This window comes from Perca fluviatilis, chromosome 4, assembly GCF_010015445.1.
Source record: "Perca fluviatilis chromosome 4, GENO_Pfluv_1.0, whole genome shotgun sequence".
Taxonomy (NCBI): domain Eukaryota; kingdom Metazoa; phylum Chordata; class Actinopteri; order Perciformes; family Percidae; genus Perca; species Perca fluviatilis.
Window position 1 is genome coordinate 3,182,490 of NC_053115.1, and position 26,586 is coordinate 3,209,075.

At 41.7% G+C, this 26,586-nt stretch overlaps 1 protein-coding gene across 1 annotated transcript in view; it reads right to left on the minus strand.

Annotated features, from left to right (window-relative positions):
* cdk18 (cyclin dependent kinase 18) overlaps positions 1-24,274 on the minus strand; it is an 83,297-nt gene extending 59,023 nt beyond the window's left edge. Inside the window, exon 1 of the mRNA XM_039799058.1 lies at positions 23,993-24,274. The gene's annotated coding sequence lies outside the window, so the exon portion shown is untranslated. The remainder of the gene's footprint in view (positions 1-23,992) is intronic.
* Positions 24,275-26,586: the final 2,312 nt, after the last annotated feature.

The following is a 26,586-nucleotide window of genomic DNA, read 5'->3' on the forward strand; positions in this document are numbered from 1 at the left end:
ATTCATCTGATTACAGCTTTAGTTACTAGTTGCTTTAGTCATTCACTTACATCATCTAACGCTTTAGTTACTAGTTACTTTAGTTGCTCTGCTACATTCATCTGTTCCAGCTTTAGTTACAGTTACTTTAGTTACTCACACAATTCATCTGTTACAGCTTTAGTTACTAGTTGCTTTAGTTACTCCGCTACATTCATCGGTTACAGCTTTAGTTACTAGTTACTAGTTGCTTTAGTTACTCGCCTACATTCACTTTACAGCTTAGACTAGACTTTAGTTATCCGCTACATTCATCTGTTACAGCTTTAGTTACTAGTTGCTTTAGTACCCGCTACATTCATCTGTTACAGCTTTAGTTACTAGTTACTTTAGTTAATTCACTACATTCATCTGTTACAGCTTTAGTTACTAGTTACTTTAGTATCTACATTCATCTGTTACAGCTTTAGTTACTTACTATTAACTCACTACATTCATCTGTTACAGCTTTAGTTACAAGTTGCTTTAGTTACTACATTCATCTGTTACAGCTTTAGTTACTAGTTGCTTAGTTATCCCATTCATTGTTCCTTGTTTAGTTACCCCTACCATCTGTTGCGCTATATTTAGTTACTCCACTACATTATCTGTTCAGCTTTAGTTACGTTACTTTAGTTACTTACATTCTTGTTAGCTTAGTTACTAGTCTTTAGTTACCGCTCATTCGTCTGTTACAGCTTTAGTTACTATTTAGTTACTCCCTTACATTTCTGTTACAGCTTTAGTTACTAGTTGCTTTAGTTACTCCACACTCCTTTACAGCTTTACAGCTTACTAGTTACTTTAGTTACTTCACTACATTCGTCTGTTACAGCTTTGTAGTTACTAGTTGCAGTTACCCGCTTACATTAGTCTGTTACAGCTTTAGTTACTAGTTACTTTAGTTATCCGCTACATTCGTCTGTTACAGCTTTAGTTACTAGTTACTTTGTTATCTCGCTACATTCATCTGTTACAGCTTTAGTTACTAGTTACTTTAGTTACCCCTACATTCATCTGTTACAGCTTTAGTTACTAGTTGCTTTAGTTAATCCGCTACATTCATCTGTTACAGCTTTAGTTACTAGTTGCTTTAGTTATTCGCTACATTCATCTATTACAGCTTTAGTTACTAGTTACTTTAGTTACTCCGCTACATTCATCTGTTACAGCTTTAGTTACTAGTTACTTTAGTTACTCCACTACATTCACCTGTTACAGCTTTAGTTACTAGTTACTTTAGTTACTCAACTACATTAATCTGTACAGCTTTAGTTACTAGTTACTTTACACATTATATAGTTTATTTATTATTTATAGTTTATAAAGACAGTGGCTAGTTTATAAAGACAGTAGCTAGTTTATAAAGACAGTGGCTAGTTTATAAAGACAGTGGCTAGTTTATAAAGACAGTGGCTAGTTCATAAAGACAGTGGCTAGTTTATAAAGACGGTAGCTAGTTTATAAAGACGGTAGCTAGTTTATAAAGACAGTGGCTAGTTTATAAAGACAGTGGCTAGTTTATAAAGACAGTAGCTAGTTTATAAAGACAGTGGCTAGTTTATAAAGACAGTGGCTAGTTTATAAAGACAGTAGCTAGTTTATAAAGACAGTGGCTAGTTTTATAAAAGAGAGGGCTAGTTTATAAAGAGGTAGTAGTTTATAAAAATAGAAGATAAGACGTAGCTAGTTTATAAAGACAGTGAGCTAGTTTATAAAGACAGTAGCTAGTTTAATATTAAGCAGCTAGTTTATAAAGACAGTGGCTAGTTTATAACAGTTAACAGTAGCTAGTTTATAAAGACAGTAGCTAGTGGCTAGTTGTATAAAGACAGTGGCAGTTTATAAAGACAGTGGCTAGTTTATAAAGACAGTAGTAGTGGCTAGTTTATAAAAGACAGTGGCTAAGTTTATAAAGAGATGGTAGCAGTTTAGTTATAAAGACAGTGGCTAGAAGAGGTAGCTAGTTTATAAAGACAGGGCTAGTTTATAAAGATGGTAGCTAGGGCTAGTAAAATGAAATAGACAGTGGCTAGTTTATAAAGATGGTAGCTAGTTTATAAAGACAGTAGCTAGTGACTAGTTTATAAAGACAGTGGCTAGTTTATAAAGATGGTAGCTAGTTTATAAAGACAGTAGCTATTGGCTAGTTTATAAAGATGGTAGCTAGTTTATAAAGATAGTGGCTAGTTTATAAAGACGGTAGCTAGTTTATAAAGACAGTGGCTAGTTTATAAAGATGGTAGCTAGTTTATAAAGACAGTAGCTAGTGGCTAGTTTAGAAAGACAGTAGCTAGTTTATAAAGACGGTAGCTAGTTTATAAAGACAGTAGCTAGTTTATAAAGACAGTAGCTAGTTTATAAAGACAGTGGCTAGTTTATAAAGACAGTGGCTAGTTTATAAAGACAGTGGCTAGTTTATAAAGACAGTAGCTAGTTTATAAAGACAGTAGCTAGTGGCTAGTTTAGAAAGACAGTGGCTAGTTTATAAAGACGGTAGCTAGTTTATAAAGACGGTAGCTAGTTTATAAAGACAGTAGCTAGTTTATAAAGACAGTAGCTAGTTTATAAAGACAGTGGCTAGTTTATAAAGATAGTGAGTTTACAAAGACAGTAGCTAGTTATATAAAAAAAACAGTGGTTTATAAAGACAGTAGCTAGTTTATAAAGACAGTAGCTAGTTTATAAAGACAGTGGCTAGTTTATAAAGACAGTAGCTAGTTTATAAAGACAGTGGCTAGTTTATAAAGACAGTGGCTAGTTTATAAAGAACAGTGGCAAGTTTATAAATACAGTAGCTAGTGGCTAGTTTAGAAAGACAGTGGTTAGAAAAGACGGTAGCTAGTTTATAAAGACGGTAGCTAGTTTATAAAGACAGTAGCTAATAAAGACGGTGCAGCTAGTTTATAAAAGAAGGGCGGGTTTAAAAGACAGTAGCTAGTTTATAAAGACAGTGGCGAAAAGATATAACTAGTGGCTAGTTTAGAAAGACAGTGGCTAGTTTATAAAGACGGTAGCTAGTTTATAAAGACGGTAGCTAGTTTATAAAGACAGTAGCTAGTTTATAAAGACAGTAGCTAGTTTATAAAGACAGTAGCTAGTTTAGAAAGACATTGGCTCCCAAGACAGCGGCCGCCTATATATACGATAACGCTACTGTCTTTATAATCTATCTTTTCTCTGTACACTTACAAAGTTCTCAATGCTTCGGTATGTAGGGACCCTCATTATGCTACTGTGGAAGTGTGGTGATATTTTGAGCCTTTTTAGTTGTATAAAATAGCGATCTGTTTTACTTTCCCTGTGCCCCGAATACTAGCGTTGTAGCTAAGCTAATCAGCGGTCCGCGCTAGCTTCTTTCAAGCTACAAACACACCAATAACAAAAAACCGCCCGAGAATCCACAGAGTGGGTACACATCTGTTATTATCCCCTAGGTTCGTTTTGCGCCAGAATTGTCTTTTAAAAACAGGAAAAGTTGTTTAGTCCATTTTACAAATAAAGAAAATGCTGTGTGTTTTACTGTTTGATGAGGCTTTTCTTTACTCATTCAGACATATTGTCTCTTCTCTCTCTCCATAGGCTGTCAACACCTGAACCCAACTTTCCAAAACATGCACTCAGGTTGTTGATGCAACAGTGACATCAGAGGTGAGACAGGACTCAGATGGGGATTAATATCACCACGCCATGTGAGGCACGTCTCAAATTAAAAATATCTCTGCCGATGATTTAGCCTCCAAATAAAACTAGAAAATAAAAACGCAAACTGTGCTCATGGGGATGAAGGCAATAAAAGGTAGGGGAGGTTCAGTGGTGAAGGAGACTCAAAGATGAAGAGTCAGGAAATAAAGAGAGAAAGAGGGATTCATTTATTTTAATTCATTTTCAGGGGAGATAGCAGCGAGACAGACGGTTATCAACCCCAGACAGGCTCTGTCTGATAGACATCTCTTCTGACTGAACGCATGAAATGATTGGAGCGAGACCAAAAGGGCAAACTTAAAATTAGAGTGGGAAACTTTTTTTTTTTGATGGAAGAAATATTAAATTCAGCCGAAGTTTTCTGAACTGCAACGGGACTTTTTCAAGAGTAGTTTTACTGCCCCCCCCATCCGGTTCGTGGATTTAACCGGAGATTTGCAGTCAGACCGTGTTTGGTGTAACGCCTTGATAACTCTAACTAATACACCCCCACATCACCTCTGGCAGAGCCTTACCGGTGCTTATATCCCCATGTGCATTCCATAACATTAATGTATCAACCCCTAACACCACTACAATAGTACATCAGAAATGCCCGAAAAATGCTGTCACACCAACATTCAGTGATGGCATTCGCAACTTTTTATATACTCAGCAAAAAAAAGAAACATCCTGTCACTTTCAATCGCTTTTATATGTTAAGAAAACTTAACATCTGCAAATATTTGCATAAACATAAAAAAGATTTTAACAACTAAAACATAAACTCAACAATTTTCACAGACATGTGACTAACATAAATGGAGTAATGTGTCCCTGAACAAAGGGGAAGGGGGGTCAAAATCGAAAGTAGCTCTAGTATCTGGTGTGGCCACCAGCTGCATTAAGTACTGCAGTATATCTCCTCCTCATGTACTGCACCAGACTGGCCAGTTCATTAAGTACTGCAGTACATCTCCTCCATGTACTGCACCAGACTGGCCAGTCGTCAAGTATGCGAGTACACCTCCTCCTCCGCATATTGCAACTGAGACTGGCCAGTTCATTACGTACAGCAGTACATCTCCCCCTCATGTACCGCACCAGACTGGGCCAGTTCATTAAGTACAGCAGTACATCTCCTCCTCATGTACTGCACCAGACTGGCCAGTTCATTAAGTACTGCAGTATACACCTCCTCCTCATGTACCGCACCAGACTGGCCAGTTCATTAAGCACAGCAGTACATCTCCTCCCCTCATGTACTCAATGCAATGTCTTCCCCTGGCCACATCTGCTGACCCTCATGCCTCCTGGCACCATGCCTAAGGCACGCTCACGGGAGATTACGGACCCTGGGCCCTTTCTTTGGTGTTTTTCAGAGTCAGTAGAAGTGTTCTTTACTCCTAATTTTCTTATAACTGGGACCTTTAATTGCTCACCGCCTGCAAGCTGTTATTGTCTTTCACCGTCCAACAGGTGAATGTTCTTTAATTGTTTATGGTTTCATTGAAAAGCATGGAAAACAATGTGCGCGAAAAGGGGGGAGTAATTTCACCCTAGGGTCCTTTACTACTAACTCCGGGACCAAACACCCCCTAGTAGCTTTTTCACGTTAACATTACGTAAGTAGTCTATCAGCTGAATAGCTTAGCGGGTGTTAAGGATCCAAGAGTGAATGTACATACCCCACTAATAAATTACAACTAACACCAGTACAAATAGGTAGTACAAAAGATGGAGAAAAAGTTTGTAAGAACACCAGGAGTTTATTTAAATAACACTTGCCTGCGGCTTCTGCTCTCTGCTGCTACTGCTACCGGGCAGTAAGAGACTCGAGTCGTGGTGCAAAGGACCCTAGGGTGAAATACCTCCAACCATCACTTTAAACCTTTCCAAAATGCACATTTTGAACTTTGGTTTAATGATTTTTACAAAAGTATCTTTTAAAATACAGTGTTGAAAAGAGTTTTAAGAGGAGACATTTTTCACTAAAATGTTGCAACTGGGAATGGATAAGCTCGGTCCCCTCGGGTCAGGTGGTGCATGTCCTTTGGGCTTTGAAGTAGTGTTAGCAGCTACTGTTAGCATTAGAGCTGCAACGATTAGTCGAATTAATCGATAAGTCGATACAAATGAAAAATAATCGCCAACTATTTTGATGATCGATTAATCACAAGTGATGTTTTTAGAAACTACACTTTAATTATTTGACTAAGCAGACAAAACAAAACCATGACCATTGAATTAGCTACACAAGACTTAATAGTGCAGATAGAAATAAAACCCAGAAGTTTTAGACCTTTATCTTCAGATTGGTTTACGCCACATTATGTGGGGTTTTCTGAGTGTTATCCCTCAGGTTTTGGCTTTGGTCCCTTCTTTGACAGGAGCAGCTGTGACTCACAGATTACCCCACACACACTCGCACAACCAAAACAATACTAATGCCCCCATGGTGGCTTCTGCCGTGTGCTACATTGCAAATAGCCTCCGCTATGGTGCAGCACAGACTAGCAACTGGAAAAAAGGGGCGCAATTATCTAAAGCGCAAAACACACAGCTGAGCACCACTATTCACCCCCCCCTGCCCAGAGAAGCAAATCCTGACATAGTGATGCCCAACCAATCGCATCAACCAGCGCCTCCACCAGACAGCTTCGCCTGTCACAACATTTGTGTTTGTCCAGTGCGCCTTGAAAAACAATCATCATCTTTTCAAAGCGCCAGCAGCTAGGCGGAGATTTTGAAATTAGCTGGATATCTCGGCTGTGAATGCCCAATCTCACCCACCTGTGAATAGCTTTGAAGCGGCAGCGTATGAGTAAGGAAAGCATGCCCAGCAACACTTTAGGTCCTTCAGATCTTTTAGTAATTCAAAGTGACCCTCAGCAGCAGTGGCACAGGATGGACCATGTGGCGTGCGCACACGCGCACAAATTCAACGTACGCGGTTAGAGCTGAAGCTGCAACTTGACCATGTCAAACAATATACAATTAAATGCACCAATTGTAATTCCTTATGATGTTCTGTTTATGTGTATCAACCATGGTTATAGTATGTGCAAAGATGCAAAGATGTGCCAGCAAAGACAGGTAAGAGAAGACTTCAGGCTACAGTAGTAAACATGTATGGTAACAATGCACCATTAATGATCAGCTTTGCAAATGTTTGATGAGAAAGGAACTGCATCTCACATTTCACACGCTGAGTTTTGGTGAGTAACACTGAATGTAAACTAAAATAAATGTGATAAACATAATGAATGTAAAATAACTTGTGTATGTTTACAAGAAAAACCTGCAGGGCATCCTGTTCTGCTACGCGGTCCACAGTGGCGCTTTACTTTCGACATCAGGAATCAGCCTCTGCTTCCCAGCATCGGACGCTTGATGGGCTCGCCACTAGCAGATATCAATTTCTTCAATGACCATTGACAAGCAAGGAGAAATAGCGCATACACCCTCCCATCAACCGGGATGGCTGCATCTGATTGGATCTAATCGCTTCACCCCTTGGGCAGGGCCGGACTGGGGTGGAAAGGAATGGGCCGGGCCCCCCATTTGAGAAGGGCCAGAAAAGATGCTAGAATGAATTGTTGCTAGATGCAGGGAGGGGGCCTATAGAGAATGACTCTTCGTACAGGGCCCCCAATTTCGAGCTTCTGCCCGTATAGCCTCTGTCCCAAATTTCTGAATGCTTTCTTGGCCATTTGGAACCTCTCTCTTCTTTTCACAAAATAGTTCAACCAAATGTGAATTGGTGTAAAGCCCACCTAAAGGTTGTGGATTGGTGTAGAGCCCACCTCAACGTGGGATTGGTGTAAAGCCTCCCTCAATGGTTGTGATTGGTGTAAAGTCCACCAACGGTTGTGATTGGTGTAAAGCCCACCTCCAACGGGTTGTGATTGGCCCCCATTTGGAAAATTGAAATGTGCTTGAATGGGCTCTGCCCAGACTGACTTGCAGAGCAACTTCAACTCTGCCAGATGTACATCAGGGTTTTCCCAGGCTAACTGGTACGTCCAATTAAAGTAGAGCACAATGTGATGGTATAGCTTCGCAGTAAACAGTAGAGAGTGGAAAGCAACAAGAACACACTGGGAACACACAATGTACATTTGTGTTACCGCCACCCTCGCGATGCTGGCATCTTAAAGTGGCAACTATGAGTAAAACTGGATTTACTATGAAACTCTGTATCAACTCTGTGTCAGGTGACACTCACTAAGCTATGATGTCTTGTGTTAGTGACTCTTTGGTGTTGTTTGGGGGAAACAGGCTCCGTACCACCTGAACACAGCCATTGCAGCATAATTCATCCACATACACCTATGGAGTCTCAGGTTATGGAGATAGATATATTTCCACAAAACATGCTTGCTGCTATAGCATTAAATTCCTGCAGGTGGCTTTTCATCACGTAGCCAGAGCCGTGTGGAAATGCAAACGGCTCTCCATTTTACCGTAAGTTTACCCAAACCATTGCTTGTGTTGTTCACCGTGAGTGGGGGTTCAGGCTTGTGCCAGGGTATTGTTAAATACAGTAGGGTCTATCTTCACATTATCACGGACGAGTGGGTCTTAGGGCTGTAGATGAATCATCAGGGGACTCCAATAATAAGTTGCTTATGTAAACGGTACTATTATACAAAGCTTTCCCAGCAGTTAAGGCAAAAGATTGCTAATTTGGACTCCGCCAAAATTACAGTAATAAGCTTCACAGAAGCAAAATGGCCAACCGTTAAAAACACCTAACTGTACTAATATCATGTGATGAAGGCTTCATAATAGCTCTGCCAGCGTCATAAGTGATACATTAGAATCAAGATTATGTAATCTAAGGCTTGACATTAACTTCTTTAGCTCATTAAAGCCACTGTGGTTAGTGATTTTCTTAAATTACTAGCCATAATTTTGTGGGAAATTCCATTTAAAAGGTGCTCTAGCTGAGTTTGATTAGGTGGCTACAACATAAGCCTTTGTCACATACAGCAAACATCTCCTCACTCATCTGCTAGCTACGGCCCTGAACACACACAAAACATCTCCTCACCATCTGCTAGCCGCCTGTCCCCTGAACACACCTCGTAAAAACATCTCCTCACCATCTGCTAAGGCTCCGTCCCCTGAACACACTTCAAAACATCTCCTCACCATTCATGCTGCCTCATCCCCTGATACTTTGAACGTTAACAAGAAGCATAGCCACATCACCAGAGCACCTTAATCTGATTAATATGTACTTTTGGTGTGTTCCACTAACTGGCTAAATTCTACAATGCTTTTAAATGTAAATGACTGACTCCAAATCAAGGAGAGGAATAAAATGTCTAACACTGCAGCCATAAAATATGCATCTCTGATTAGTTAAAGCCCTTTTGTATGAAAACATGCAAACGGATTAAGACACAGACATGAAAAAGAGTAGGTGGTTTTAGTGTTAGCCAAGTAGGTGTAGATGAATTGAGCAAGCTTGGAGAGGTCAGCATCTGGGTGCACAGCACACGGGTTTTAACATATCCGTCAAGCACGGTACATTAGCACCAAGCCCTGCGCCGCATGTCACGCAACAATTGAAGACCAGAAGAACGCCTCGAGGGGTATCGCTCTTCCGCCGTTAGCTTTTACAGTGGCGATTCGAGCAGATAACTGCTAGACCAAGTCTCAGCGTCGCCTGAAGCTCCCCAGACCGTAGTTGGGACTAAATGAATCCAGACACACACAAGAGCGTACACACAATACGGTATACACAGACACAGTACAATAATATGTCACACAATACACACAGATTACGCTACTTCAAAGTAAAAGATGAAACGCAAAACTGCAAAAGCAAAGGTTCCAGACGCACAGAAACTATCAGAGACTTCAATGGTAGAAGATCGCTGCCAGTTTTGGTGGCACGGTAAACTTCTATGGAGTTGGACCAATCAGATGCTGCTGTTACACTTAGGATTGTAGTTTTCTCCAGATAGGAAACCGTTTTCTAAAAATACGATTCTCATCCGACTTCTGGCTTCAACAGAGTAGTCTTGCCATGTTCGGCCCAGCTCGGGCCAAGCCTGCCCCAGATGGTTTAGACATTAAGGGATTGCAGTGGGATGGCTTAGACATGGTGGGATGGTTTAGACATTATGTATTGATAATCTAAATCCTAATAGTAATTATTCGAGTTGTGGATTCCCATCTTGCCCAGACCTTATTCATGACCATTTTGAAAACCAAAATTAAGACTGACAGAATACTAAAAAGGCGCGGGTGAGCAATGAAAAGCCAGTAACATGATGGCTATGTTTGAACCATTCTGTATTAATCCTAATCCCAGTGTAGATGGGGTCCAAATTCAGTGCTCTATATTTAACTTGAAACACTTGTTAGGGAATACAACATTTGGCATAAACACTGCTGCCAGTCACTATTTTATTTGTGAAACTTCAAATCCTGTTTGTCTGATTTCATTTGACTTGCCTACAAAATGTTGCTTCACTGCATTTTAATCAATTCGAGCTGCCCTTCTACACCTGTCATACTTATTTTAAATGCCCAGCTCATCCTTCCCGCAGCCTTTGCTGTGTCAATCTCTTCCTTTTTTCAGCTGTCCTATCAATTAAAAGGCCAAATAAAATATAACTTTACCAACATATTCTCTGTTATTTAGTGATGTTTTGCACGTGCCAGCCCATGAAGCTGCAGCTTTGCAACTCTGTACATGAATCAACAACGCATGACAATAATATGGAAAAGGAACCAGCTTACACACAATAATAATACACACACAATAATAATAATAATACACACACAATAACAATAATAATAATAATAATAATAATAATAACACACAATAATAATAATAATAATAATAATAATACTGCTATCAATAATATCAATAATAATAATAATAATATCAATATCATCAATAATAATAACACACAGTAAACAGAGCTCTTTGTGTACAGTGGTTACTATGTACAGACTGTATTTGAGGTCTCTTCCTACATTACAACTGTTCCAGTGTCAGTTTACACCTGAGTACTAATGCATGATGTCTACGGAGAGAGGGTGGGGTCAGATATCCCAATGATGTTCGTATAGCAGTGAACAGAAGACAATTAGGGTAGGAGAAAATCTATAAAAAGCATAGTATTATGTATCGGGATTCATTATGATATATGTTATCAGTCTGTCTGCTTTGACAACCCCATTTCAAAGCAAAACAAGTATAATGGTATATTTATCTTTTAGATAAAACAGATGTTGACAGTTTCCTTTTTGGGGACATCATTTGAACGTGAAAAAATCTAAAAGTTGGAAAAGAAGGTAATGAACTGTACTTGTATCGCATAATCATTATTTCACTTGCAGGTCTAGGTAATATGCAATACTCCGCAGACCTATATAGGTAACATGCACAATCTGCAGGTCTAGGTAACATGCACACCTGCAGGTCTAGGTAATGCAATACCTGCAGGTCTAGGTAACATGTAATACCCACAGGTTCAGGTAACATGCATTACCTGCAGGTCCAGGGTAACATGCTACCTGCAGGTCTAGGGTAAATACGCTCCAAGGTCTAGGTAACATGTATGGTCTATAAATGTCAGGAAAATTTGTAGAAAATGTCCATCCCATCTCAAAAGTCCAGTGTGAGTAATCTTTAACGCCTTTATATATTATAGATATTAAACAGAAAAAGAGGCAATCTCCATTTTGAGAGGCTGGCGCCAGTATTTCTGCGCGAATGAAAATTACTTTTAACGGTTATCAAATAGTTGCTGCTTTCCTTTCAACGCATCATCGTTGCAGCTCTATATATTTGTGATTCCAATTACTCAAAATAACGTCACAATAGTTGTGTATGTGGAACAGTATGTGCTTTCTCCCATTAACCAGCAACATGTAAAGTAGCAAATTAGTAGACAGCAGTGGAGCCGCAGCAGGAAGACCCTGATCCAGTGTTAATGAGAGTCCTGATAAAAATAATGAACAAAAATCAAGCTGGCAGGCTCAAATCAGCAACATGTGCCCTGGTTCTGACTCTATTGCCTGTAAGGTGGACATAATGCTGCAAATGGTTATTGTTGATTAATCTGCCAATATTTTGGGGGTTAATCAAATACTTGTTTGGTCTATAAAATGAAAAAATGTCTATCAGTGTTTCCCGAACCCAAAATGACACGTCCACAACTCAAAGATAGTCAGTTACTACGTTAATGCGAGACGTACTTTGGCGAAAGCTCAGAGATTTATGGTACCTCTAAAACACCCAAAGACATCGCCGCAACATACTTTCCATTATAGTTTTGATATATTTGAATTGTCATCTTTTTTCTTCTTCACATTAAATATTAAATATGCCTAAGGCAGATTCTTCTAATTGCCGGTAGTAGTGTTGTCAGTATACCCACTACAAGTAATACAGACTACACCACTGCAGTGAAGAAACTAGCGTCATTCATGTAAGAAGCTGAACTAAGGGACTTTCTCAAAACCGATTATCGAAATAGTTGGCGATTAATGTGATAGTTTGATTAATCTTTGCAGCCTGAGGAACGTCTAAATGAAAATGAGGCATGATGTGTCTGCAGCAGTTGTACTTTACAGTAGAGTTTGGTATCAATAGAGCATGAGCAGACTCCTGCCTCTGTACTGGATTCTGCCTTCAATTCTGAGATAAATCACATTCACTGGTATGGACAGACAGCTCCGCAGGAAGATGAGAAAATTTGTCCTCTGCAGCTCAATTCTTTCACCCTCCTTCCTTCCTTGAAGCAGAGCATGAGCCGCCTGAGGCCAGATAACGCGCCAGGCTGAATGGAGAGAGAGATGGCGGAGACAGCCTGTGAGGAGAAGAGAAACTGCTGCTCACCGCGTTTTATAATCAGCCTTTTTGGCTCTCCCGACAAAGCCCCGGCCAGCCCTTCCCTCAGCAAAGACACCACCGCACAAGCCTTCCTCCTCTCCTTCCTCCTCCTCCTCCTCCTCTTCAGCTGACCTCCAGCGATATCGTTTACTGCGGCAAGAACTATGAAAGCTATTTTGATGTTTGTGTAAAGACTGTGTGTGTGTGTGTGTGTGTGTGTGTGCGTGTGTGTGTGTGTGTGTGTGTGTGAAAGTGTGAAAGTGTGATAGTGCGTGGAAAGTGTGAAACGTGTATATGCACATGTGTAGTGACTAGTGTGTGTCCTGAATTAAAGCAAATAAGCTATTTTTCCATCTGCATATTGCGCCTTTTGGTGCGATATGAGTGTTTCCTTGCCTCACGAGCAGCAGTGTGACAGTTCAAAAGCAGATAGCGCCGAGGTATATATACAGATACCGCGCTTCGATATGCACCAATTCAGCGTTCATTGAATATTATGTTGTAATAAAAAAGATCCGTATTCCGCGTATCCCGCCAGCATCCGGGCTGCATCCGCCAAGAGATCCAATTCATGCTCTTTTCCAGCCTAATGCTTCATCCCGCTAACTCTGCTGTGATGTTCCTACGCTTATAAAGCCCTGATCCGTATAGGGATCATTGCACTACTTCCTCAGTATGACACGATGTGCCCTGCTATGACATGAACTTCACGATAACCTTCGACGCCATCGACTTTAGCGGTCTTTCATTATCACCACTGTTCATCACACCTCGAACGCCCGCCAGACAACGCCGCTACCAAGAGTCTGGTCTGCCGGCGGTTTTCCCAAAAGAGTTTTCGCCACCGTCAGCGATAGCCACCGCGAATGTCCGCCTTTATGAACAATGTAATTTGCTGGGTTTTGAAAGTGTCTCGGAGATAACTTTGTTATGATTTATACGCCATAAATAAATTGAATTGAATTGAATTGAATTGAAAAGATCCTGGAACCGGTTCCCGCACTTAGAGGTGTTTTATCACAGAGCTTTAGGCATATACCGTACCTATCTTTTTGTAACTCCGCTAATTTCATGGTGCAGAATACTCTGTGAGACCGTATGCATCTCACGCCATAGACGTCAGTAGCACTAGGGGCAGGAACCACCGATACTCATAGCAGTGGCAATACCGTATCGACACTGTGATGACCCCTCCAATCCGCAGGTACCGGGAGTGTTAGCAGTGGAGCTGGGAGGTAATTCCACTGGCCATCCGGGCGCGGGCTTACAGAAAGGCATAAAGACTGCCTTTGAAGCCCGAGTGCCGCTCATGGACATCGAACAACATTTTCGAGTGAAAACGCCACCGCCGCCGCCATTTCCTGTGGGAGCTCGTATGGGAAACTGGGGCTGGATTTTGCTAACAAGAGCGTTATATTCATATTGAGCGAGCAAACTCGGCTCACTGAACAGGCCAATGATAGCGAAACTGCCGGTCAGGAGAAATGCCTCTGCCAGAAACAGGTACATGTCTCAGATTATTCATAGACTATATGTATGTTAACAGCTTATCTGTGTCCTTTCCTCGCTATTGTCCCGCAGATAACACAAACACAATACCCGTCCAGCGTGCTGTTTTCATTCCAAAACCAGCAGATCTTGTTATTGTGGCCTCCATGTTTTCACCCACCTGTTGTTGCTCTATAGGTTACAGCCAACTCTGGTGGCAGCCGCGCCATATATCTTTTAATAAACTGGGTCTGTACACTTACAAAGCCTCAACGCTCGTTTACGGTAGGGACTCCTCATTATATCAACATCAGTGGAAGTGTGGGTGGGATATTTTGAGCCTTGTTAGTGGTGTAGAAAAATATATTTCGTCAGCCCACTACGCTAGCAGCTAACCACCGCTGCGCTTACTTTTGTTAAAGTTTTGGTATACAGCAATACGTAACCGGTTCCAAAGTACAACAGTGCTCCTGTGCGAAGATACTGGCGTTGGCAGCTTCATAAGCTAAATCAGTCGCTTCAGCTTCTTTCAAACTACAAACACGATTACCGAAGATAGCATGAAATCATGTCTGAAGGCGACAGAGTGGTACATCTATTGTATCCCCTAGGTTAAGATTTCGCCGATTGTCTTTTTAGAAAACGGAAAGGATTGAGCAGTCCATTTTACAAATAAAATGCTGTAATGTTTTACACTGTTTGATGAGGCTTTTCTTTACTCGATTTCAGACTATATTGTCTCTTCTACTCTCTCCATGGGCTATCAACTTGCAGAATAGCCAACTTTTCCAAAACATGCACTCAGGTTATTTGATGCAACAGTGACATCAGAGGGTAAAGGATATATGGGACTCAGATCAGGGATTTAATATCCGCCCCGCGCCATGTGAGGAGCCGCGTCTCAAATTAAAATATCTCTGCCGATGATTTAGCCTCAAATGGAACTAGAAAATAAAACGCAAACTGTGCTCCTTAGGGATAGAGAGCAATAAAGGTAGAGGGATTCAAGTGGTGAAGGGACTCAAAGATGAAGAGTCAGGAAGCCAAGAGAGGGGATTCATTTGTTTTGAATTCATTTTCAGGGGATAAGCGGCCAGAGACAGGGCCGGTTATCAACTGAACAGGCTCTGTCTGATAGACATCTCTTCTGACTGAACGCATGAAATGATTGGAGCGAGACCAAAAGGGCAAACTTAAAATTAGAGTGGGAAACTTTTTTTTTTTTGATGGAAGAAATATTAAATTCAGCCGAAGTTTTCTGAACTGCAACGGGACTTTTTCAAGAGTAGTTTTCACGTTCCCCCACATCCGTGTCTGTGGATTTAACCGAGAGATTTGCAGTCAGACCGTGTTTGTGTAACGCTCTTGATAACTCTAACTAATACACCTCTCCTCTGATAAGTATTGCTGGAGCCTTACCAGTGCTTTATTGGCCTCCATGTGCATTCCATACATTAATGTATCTAACCCTAACCACTACAAGTACTACATCAGAAATGCCCGAGAAAATTGCTGTCACACCAACATTCAGTGATGCATTGGCGAACTTTTTATATACTCAGCAAAAAAAAAAAGAAACATCCTGTCACTTTCAACTGCTTTTATATGTTAAGAAAACTTAACATCTGCAAATATTTGCATAAACATTAAAAGATTTAACAACTAAAACATAAACTCAACAATTTTCACAGACATGTGACTAACATAAATGGAGTAATGTGTCCCTGAACAAAGGGAAGGGGGGGTCAAAATCAAAAGTAGCCCTCAGTATCTGGTGTGGCCACCAGCTGCATTAAGTACTGCAGTACATCTCCTCCTCATGTACTGCACCAGACTGGCCAGTTCATTAAGTACTGCAGTACATCTCCTCCTCATGTACTGCACCAGACTGGCCAGTTCATTAAGTACAGCAGTACACCTCCTCCTCATGTACTGCACCAGACTGGCCAGTTCATTAAGTACAGCAGTACATCTCCTCCTCATGTACTGCACCAGACTGGCCAGTTCATTAAGTACAGCAGTACATCTCCTCCTCATGTACTGCACCAGACTGGCCAGTTCATTAAGTACTGCAGTACACCTCCTCCTCATGTACTGCACCAGACTGGCCAGTTCATTAAGTACAGCAGTACATCTCCTCCTCATGTACTCATGCAATGTCTTTCCCTGGCCACATCTGCTGTCCTCATGCCTCCTGACACCATGCCTAAGGCACGTTCACGCAGATTAGCGGGGACCCTGGGCCTCTTTCTTTTGGTGTTTTTCAGAGTCAGTAGAAAGGTCTCTTTACTTTCCTAATTTTCTTATAACTGGGACCTTTAATTGCTCACCGCCTGCAAGCTGTTATTGTCTTTTCGACCGTTCAACAGGTGAATGTTCTTTAATTGTTTATGGTTCATTGAAAAAGCATGGAAAACAATGTTAAAAGTGATGGTTCGGAGTAATTTCACCCTAGGGTCCTTTGCACTACGACCTCGAGCCAAACACCCCCCCAGAAGCTTTTTTCACCTGGGTCGAACATTGGACGAGTTAGCGTTATCAGCTGAATAGCTTAGCGCAGGCGCTAATGGATCCAAGAGTGAATCTTGTACATTACCCCACTAATAATGCCCGAAATGATATCAAACTTCTACACTAGTACAAATAGGTTATGTACTCATAAAACGATGGATTGGAAAGTTTGTAAGAACACCAGGAGTTTATTTAAATAACACTTGCCTGCTGGCTTCTGCTCTCTGCTGCTACTGCTACCGGCAGTAAGACTCGAGGTCGTGGTGCAAAGGACCCTAGGGTGAAATTACTCCGAACCATCACTTTAAACCCTTTCCAATGCACATTTTTGAACTTTTGGTTTTAATGATTTTTACAAAAGTATCTTTAAAATACAGTGTCCTGAAAAAGAGTTTATAAAGGAGGAGACATTTTTCACTAAAATGTTGCAACTGGGAATGGATAAGCTCTGTTCCCCGGTCAGGTGGTTGCATGTCCTTTGGGCTTTGGAAGTAGTGTTAGCAGCTACTGTTAGCATTAGAGCTGCAACGATTAGTCGACTAATCGATAAGTCGATACAAATGAAAAATAATCGCCAACTATTTTGATGATCGATTAATCACGAGTGATGTTTTTAGAAACTTTTACTTCTTAATTATTTGACTAAGCAGACAAAACAAACCATGACCATTGAATTAGCTACACAAGACTTAATAGTGCAGATAGAAACAGCCTCAGAGTTTTAGACCTTTACTTCTGTCAGATTGGTTTACGTCACATTATGTGTGTGTGTGGTTTTTCTGATGTGTTATCTCTCAGGTTTTGGCTTTTGGTCCTCTTTCTGACAGGAGCAGCTTTGTGACTCACAGATTACCTCACACAACTCGCACACAACACAACACATTATACGTTCCCCATGGTGGCTTCTGCCTGTGTCAGTGTGCGAGCCAACCTCTAATAAGCCTGCACAGCTGCAGCACTAGACTAGCAACTTGGGAGAAAGCGGGCTGCAATTATCTAAAGCGCTTAAACACACAGCTGAGCACGACGACTACCCTCCTGCCCAGAGAAGCAAATCCTGGACTACAGGATGCCCAACCAATCATCAAGCAGCGTCTCTCCACCAGACAGCGCCTGCCTGTCACAACATTTGTGTTTGTCCAGTGTGCCTTGAAAACAACATCATTCTTTTCAAAGCGTTGGCAGCAACAGCTAGGGTGGACATTTTGAAATTAGCTGGATATCTCGGCTGTGAATGCGCCACCCGCCCGCCCACCTGTGAATAGCTTTTGAAGCGTACTGGGCATGAGTAAGGAAAGCATGCCCAGCAACACTTTAGGTCCTTCAGATCTTTTTTTAGTAATTCAAAGTGACCCTGGCAGCAGCAGTGGCACAGGATGGACCATGTGGCTGCTGCTCATGCACACAAAGGCAGTACCCAACCGTGTTATGGTGCTGAAGCTGCAACTTGACCATGTCAAACAATATACTAAATGCACCAATTGTAATTCCTTATGATGTTCTGTTTATGTGTATCAACCATTGGTTGTAGTAATGTGCAAAGATGCAAAGCAATGTGCCAGCAAAGACAGGTAAGAGAAGACTTCAGGCTACAGTAGTAAACATGTATGGTAACAATGCACCATTAATGATCAGCTTTGCAAATGTTTGATGAGAAAGGAACTGCATTCACATTTCACACGTTGAGTTTTGGTGAGTAACACTGAATGTAAACTAAAATAATGTGATAAACATAATGAATGTAAAATAACTTGTGTATGTTTACAAGAAAACTCTGCAGGGCATCCTGTTCTGGTTACGTGTCCACAGTGGCGTTTATTTCGACATCAGGAATCGCCCTGCTTCCCAGCATCGGACGCTTGATGGGCTCGCCACTAGCAGATATCAATTTCTCTTCAATGACCATTGACAAGCAAAGAAAACAGGCTACACCCTCCCACAACCGGGATGGCTGCATCTGATTGGACGAATGCTTCACCCTTGGGCAGGGGCGTCAGACTGGGGGTGGAAATGGGATGGGGGGGCCCCTCATGTGAGAAGGGCCAAAAAAGATGCTAGAATGAATAGCTGTAGATGCAGGGAGGGGCCCATAGAGAATGACTTTCTACAGGGCCCAGAATTTTGTGCTTCTGCCCGTGGGCTGTCTGCTCCCAAATTTCTGAATGCTTTCTTTCGCCATTTGGAAACTTTCTCTTATTTTACAAAAATAGTTCACCGAAATGCGTAATTGGTGTAAAGCCCGCCTCAAAGGTTGTGATTGGTGTAGAGCCCACCTCAACGGTTGTGATTGGTGTAAAGCCCTCCTCAACGGTTGTGATTGGTGTAAAGCCCGCCTCAACGGTTGTGATTGGTGTAAAGCCCACCTCAACGGTTGTGATTGGTACCTCTATTTGAAAAAATTGGAAATGTGCTTGAATGGGCTCTTGCCCAGACTGACTTGCAGAGCAAATCTCAAATTTGCCAGATGTACATCAGGGTTTTCCCAGGCTACTGGTACTGTCCAATTAAAATAGAGCACTAATGTGATGGTATAGCTTCTTGCAGTAAACAGTAGAGAGTGGAAAGCAACAAGAACACACTGGAACACAATGTACATTTGTGTTACTGCCAATTTCGCATGCTGGCATCTTAAAGTGGCAACAATGAGAGTAAAACTGATTTACCTAGAAACTCTGTATCAACTCTGTGTCAGTGACACTGACTAAGCTAAGATGTCTTGTGTTAGTGATCTTTGTGTTGTTTGGGAAACAGGCTCCACCACTTGAACACAGCCATTGCAGTATAATTTATCCACATAAGGACCTATGGAGTCTCAGGTTATGGAGATAGATATATTTCCACAAAACATGCTTGCTTGCTAAAGCATTAAACCTTGCAGGCTTTCATCACAGTAGCCAGGAGCTGTGTGAAATGCAAACTGCCTTCCATTTACTGTGTTTGACCAAACGATTGCTTGTGTTTGTTCATCTGTGAGTGGGGTTCAGTGCTTGTGCCAGGGCTATTGTTAAATACAGTAGGGTCTATCTTCACATTATCACGGCTGAGTGGGCCCAGGGCTGTGAGATGAATCAGGGACTCAATAATAAGCTGCTTATGTAAACGGTACTATTGTGCTTCAGCTGCAGCATGTTAAGGCAAAAGATTGCTACTTTGGACTCAAAATTACAGTAACAAGCATCCACAGAGGCAAATGGCCAACTGTTAAAACACCTAACTGTACTATTATCATGTGATGAAGGTTTACATGGGCTCTGCCAGCGCCATAAGGATAATTAGAATCAAGATTATGACCAAGGCTTGACATTAACTTTTTAGCTCACAAGCCACTGTGGCTAGTGATTTTCTTAAATTACTAGCCATAATTTTGTGGGAAATTCCATTTAAAAAGGTGCTCTAAGCGTGTTTTATTTAGGCTACAACATGTTTTGTCACATACAGCAAACATCTCCTCACTATCTGCTAGCTGCCTGTCCCCTGAACACACTGTAAAAAACATCTCCTCACTATCTGCTAGCTGCCTGTCCCCTGAACACACTGTAAAAAACATCTCCTCACTATCTGCTAGCTGCCTGTCCCCTGAACACACTGTAAAAAAACATCTCCTCACTATCTGCTAGCTGCCTGTCCCCTGATACTTTGAACGTCAACAAGAAGTGACGTCAGCCAACATCACTTGGAGCACCTTTAATCTGATTAACATGTACTTTGGTGTGTTCCAATTAACTCGAAGAACCAAATTTACAATGCTTTTAAATGTAAATGACCACCCAAATCAAGACATATGAATAAAATGTCTAACACTGCAGCCATAAAATATGCATCTCTGATTAGGTTGTGTGTAAAGCTCCTTTTGTATGAAAACATGCAACGGATTAAGACACAGACATGAAAAGAGTAGGTGGTTTAGTAGCTAAGTAGGGGTGTAGGAGATTAATTCAGAGTGGTTTGGAGAGTCAGCATCTGGGTGCACAGAGCACACGGTTTTTAACATGTCCTGCTGCGCGCGCGCGCTCGCTAATGGTACATTAGCACCAAGCCCTATATGCCGATGTCACGCAACAATTGAAGACCAGAAGAACGTCTCGGAGTGGGGATACGGCTCTTCCGGTTAGCTTTTTACAATGGCGGAGCCCGATAGATAACTGCTAGACCAAGTCTCTCAGCTACCTGCCTGAAGTCTCCTAGGACCATGTGGTTGGGACTGTAAATGAACTCAGACACACACAGACACAGACACACACACACACACACAGACACACACACACAGACACACACACACACACACACACACACACACACACACACACAGACACACACACTCTCTCAAAGTAAAAAACATTTTGAAAACGGCAAAAAAACTGCAAAAAAAAAAAGCAAAAGGTCCGAGACCGTGCACAGAAACTATCAGAGACTTCAATGGTAGAAGATCGCTCTAGCCGTTGGCAGTTTTGCAGGTACGGTAAACTTCTATGGAGTTGGACCAATCAGAGACGTTGCTGTTACACTTAGGATTGTGGGTAGTGTAGTTTTTCTCCATAAGATGACAGAAAACCTGTTTTTCTAAAAAAAACAAGGTTGATTTCATCCAGACTTCTGGCTTCAACAGGAGCAGAATCTTTCGTTTCACAACCACGCAGCTCGGGGTCAGTCTGCCTCAGATGGTTTAGACATTATGGGATGGTTTAGACATTATGGGATGGTTTAGACATTATGGCTGATAATCTAAATCCTTATTGAGAAAGGGACTGTTGACCGGAAGTTGTGATTCCCTACTCCGCGTTCCAGGAGCAGAAAGCGTGACATAGACCTATTCATGACCATTTTGAAAACCAAACTTAAGACTGACAGAATACTAAAAAAGGCAGAAAGAATGAAAAGTTTAGTAACATGATGGCTATGTTTGGCATATTACAATCATTCTGTATTAATCCTAATCCCAGTGTAGATGGGGTCCAAATTCAGTGCTCTATATTTAACTTGAAACACTTGTTAGGGAATACAACATTTGGCATAAACCCAACACTGCTGCCAGTCACTATTTTATTTGTGAAACTTCAAAATCCTGTTTGTCTGATTTCATTTGATTTGCCTACAAATGTTGCTTCACTGCATTTAATCAATTCGCCCCCTGAGCTGTGTTCCTCTCGCTGTCTCTACACCTGTCATACGCATTTTAAATGTACCAAGGCTCAGTCCTTCCCGCAGCAGCCCTTTGCTGCATGTCGCCCCCCTCTCTCTCACCCTCTTTCCTTTTTTCAGCTGTCCTATCAATTAAAAAAGGCCAAAAAGCCCCAAAAAATGAGTAACTTCTTACCAACATATTCTCTGTTATTTAGTGATGGTTTTACCAAAGCTGCAGTCTAAACTTTGCATGAAAGCTGCAGCTTTGCAACTCTGCATGAATCAACAACGCATGACAATAATATGGAAAAAGGGAACCAGTTTACACACACACACACACACACACACACACACACACACACACACACACACACACAAACACACACACACACACACACACACACACACACACACACACACACACACACACACACACACACACACACACACACACACACACACACACACACACACACACACACACACACACACACACACACACACACACACACACACACACACACACACACACAGTAAACAGAGTTTTGTGTACAGTGGTTAATATGTACAGACTGTATTTGAGGCCCTTCCTACATTACAACTGTTCCAGTGTCAGTTTACACCTGAGTACTAATGCATGAGGCTCAGCGGAGAGGTGAGTGGGTGGGTGGGTTCAGATATCCGAAGATGTTCGTATAGCAGTGAACAGAAGACACTAGGGGTAGGAGAAAAAAAATCTATAAAAGCATAGTATTGCGGTATTTTCGATCTATTATGATATATGTGTTGGTCAGTCTGTCTGCTTGACACAATCCCATTTTGCAGCAATAAAATGTAAGTGAGATGAACAAGCAGAGACATTTATCTTTTTAGATAAAACAGATGTTGACAAAGTTTCCTTTTGGGGACATCATTTGAAATTGTGAAAAATTTAAAGTTGGAAAGAAGGTAATGAATTGCATTGTATCGCATAATTACATTACTTGCAGGTCTAGGTAACATGCATTACCTGCAGACCTAGGTAACATGCATTACCTGCAGGTCTAGGTAACATGCATTACCTGCAGGTCTAGGTAACATGCATTACCTGCAGGTCTAGGTAACATGTATTACCTACAGGTCTAGGTAACATGCATTACCTGCAGGTCTAGGTAACATGCGTTACCTGCAGGTCTAGGTAACATGTATTACCTACAGGTCTAGGTAACATGTATGGTCTATAAAATGTCAGAAAATATAGAAAAATGTCCATCCCATTTTCTCAAAGTCCAGTGTGAGGTCTTTAAATGCCTTTATATATTATAGATATTAAACAGAAAAGAGGCAATCTCCATTTTGAGAGGCTGAAAACAGCATTTTCTGCGTTTTTTGAATGAAAAATTACTTTTTAATCGGTTATCAAAATAGTTGCCGTTTTTTTTCTTCCTTTCAATCGACTTATCGTTGCAGCTCTATATATTTGTGATTCCAATTACTCAAATAACTATCAATATGGCCAATAGTTGTGTATGGAACAGTATGTGCTTTCTCCCATTAACTAGCAACATGTGTAAAGTAGCAAATTAGTAGACAGCAGTGGAGCGCAGCAGGAAGACCCTGAGATCCAGTAAGCTAATGAGGAGTCCTGATATAAAAATAATGAACAAAATCACAAGCTGGCAGGCTCAAATCAGCAACATGTACCCCTGTCTCGGACTCCCCTGAGCCATACTGTAAGGTGGTGGACATACGGCTGCAATTATTATTTTCATTGTTGATTAATCTGTCGATTATTTTTTGGGGGGTTAATCAAATACTTGTTTGGTCTATAAAATGTGAAAAAAAATGTCTATCAGTGTTTCCCAAAACCCTAAAATGACGATCAAATGTTCGTCCACAACTCAAAGATAGTCAGTTTACTGTCAGTACGTAGTATATCCACTAAGAAAGCTCCAGGATTTCCATATACCCTCTTAAAAAATACCCAAAGACACGCTACAACATACTTTCCATTATAGTTTTGATATATTTTGAATTGTCATCTTTTTCTTCTTCACATTAAATATTAAATATGCCTAAGGCAGATTCTGACCAATATATATATAGCACAGTATACCCACTACAATACAATACAGACTACACCACTGCAGTGAAGAAACTAGAAAATATTCACATGTAAGAAGCTGGAACTAAGGGACTTTCTCCTCAAACCGATTATCAAAATAGTTGGCGATTAATGTGATAGTTTGGATTAATCTTTGCAGCCTGAGATATGTCTAAATGAGAAAATGTGAGTGCATGTGATGTGTCTGCAGCAGTTGTACTTACAGTAGAGCGCAGGTCATCCACACAGACACGGAGCAGACTCCTGCCTCTCCACTCAGGATTCCCCTCGCCTTCACCCTGAGATAAATCCACAAGATGCAGGCAGCTCTATCACTGGTATGGACAGACAGCTCCGCAGGAAGATGGAGAAAACCTGTCCTCTGCAGCTCACCCTTTCACCCTCCTTCCTTCCTTGAAGCAGAGCACCGCGAGCCGCCTCAGAGGCCAGATAACGCGCCAGGCTGAATGGAGAGAGATGCGGCGGAGACAGCTCAGGAGGAGAAGAGAAACTGCTGCTCACAAGTGTTTTATAATCAGCCTTTGGCTCCTCCCCCAACAGTCTCTGGCCAGGCCCTTCCCTCGTTGGTATGGCAACGGCCAATCACCACTCAGCAAAGCACAAGCCTCCTCCTCTCCTTCCTCCTCCTCCTCCTCCTCCTCTTCAGCTGACCTCTGGTGTTGAGACAGGATTGTCACACAGCAGCAAGAACTATGAAAGCATATTTTGATGTTTGTGTAAAGACTGTGTGTGTGTGTGTGTGTGTGTGTGTGTGTGTGTGTGTGTGTGTGTGTGTGTGTGTGTGTGTGTGTGTGTGTGTGTGTGTGTGTGTGTGTGTGTGAAAGTGTGTGTGAAAGTGTGACAGTGTGAAAGTGTGAAAACGTGTATATGCACATGTGTAGGACTAGTGTGTGTCCTGAATTAGCAATAAGCTATTTTTCCATCTGCTGCATATTTATACCTGGTGTGATATGAGTGTTTCTGTCACGAGTAGCAGTGTGACAGTTCAAAAGCAAAGAGAGCAGCTGCTGATAGCATGACATACACATAGATAAGTCACAGTGTTTGACATGCAATCAATTTATGTCTGGCTGAATATTATGTTGTACAAAAGATCCAGCATCCTGCTGCATCCTGCTGCATCCGCTGCATCCGCCGCATCCACCCATGCTCTGCAGCGCCACGTTTCATCCCGCAACGCCCTGCTGTGATGTTCCTATGCACAGAGTAGTCTGGATCCGGTATAGGGGACTGCACTACTCAGTATGACACGATGTGCCCTGCTATGACATGAACTTCCACGATAACCTTCGACGTCACTGTGACCTTTAATGTGACTATTATCACCACTGTTCATCACACCCCCAACCGGCCCGTCAGACACCGCCTACCAAGAGTCTGGGTCTGCCGAGGTTTCTTCCTAAAAGGGAGTTTTTCCTCGCCACTGTCGCGATAGCCACTGCTAATGCTTGCTCTTGATGGAATTACTGTAATTGTTGGGGTTTTGGAAAGTGTCTCGAGATAACTTTTGTTATGATTTGATACTATAAATAAAATTGAATTGAATTGAATTGAATTGAAAAGATCCTGGAACTTAAATGCACTTAGAGGTGTTTTATCACATATATTTTGAGGTGTGGGTATAACATACTGTACCTATCTTTGTAACTCACACTTATGGTGCAGAATACTTGTGAGACCAGACAGTGTGTGATCTCCACCTCTGCTGACAGGGATGTCAGTAGCACTAGGGGTGGTGGGAATCATCGATACTTCATAGTGGCAATACTGTATCGACACTGTGATGACCCCTCCCAATCTGCAGGTACTGGGAGTGGGCGGGTAGGTGGAGCTGGGAGGGTGGTCCGTACCTGGCCATCTGGGCGTGGCTTACAGAAAGGCATAAAAGACTGCTCTCCTGGGAGTCGTATGCTGCGTTCATGGACATCGGAACAACATTTTTCTGAGTGAAAACGTCATCGTTCACGTCATTTCCTGTGGGAGTCAGAAGTGGGAAACTGGGGCTGGATTTTGCTAACAAGAGTTGTTGACAACTGACATTTGATGGAGGCAACTTTGGCTCACTGAACATATTTTAATGACAATAAACTGTTTATTGTGGAGAAATGCCTCTGCCAAGAAACATACACAGACATAACATGTCTCAGATTATTCATAAATAGGACTATATGTATAAAACAACAGCTTATCTGTGTCCTTTCCCGTTGGTTGTCCTGCAGATAACACAAACACACACCTGTCCATGTGCTGTTTCTATCCTCCTATAAGAAAACCGCAGCAGATCTTTTGTTATTGTGGCCTCCATGTTTTCACCCACCTGTTGCTCTAGGTTACAGCCAACCGTTGGTGGCAGTCATGCCATATATCTTTTTAATAAACTGTCTGTACACTTACAAAGTTCTCAACGCTTCGGTTTACGTGTAGGGACCCTCATTATACTACCGTGGAAGTGTGGTGATATTTTGAGCCTTGTTAGTGGTGTAGAAAATAGCGATTTACCAAGTGCCCCGAAAGCTAGCGTTAGCAGCTAACCACCGGTTTGCGCTAGCTTGTTTAAAGCTAGAGACACATTCGATTAGCATGAAAACATATCCCAGAAAACGGTCGACTCGGTACACATATGTCATTATTAATTTGCGCCAGAATTGTCCTTTAACAAAGTCAAGCTGCACATCACTGCGCATTAAGACTTAAAGGTCCCATGGCATGAAAATGTCACTTTATGAGGTTTTTTAACATTAATATGAGTTCCCCCAGCCTGCCTATGGTCCCCCAGTGGCTAGAAATGGTGATAGGT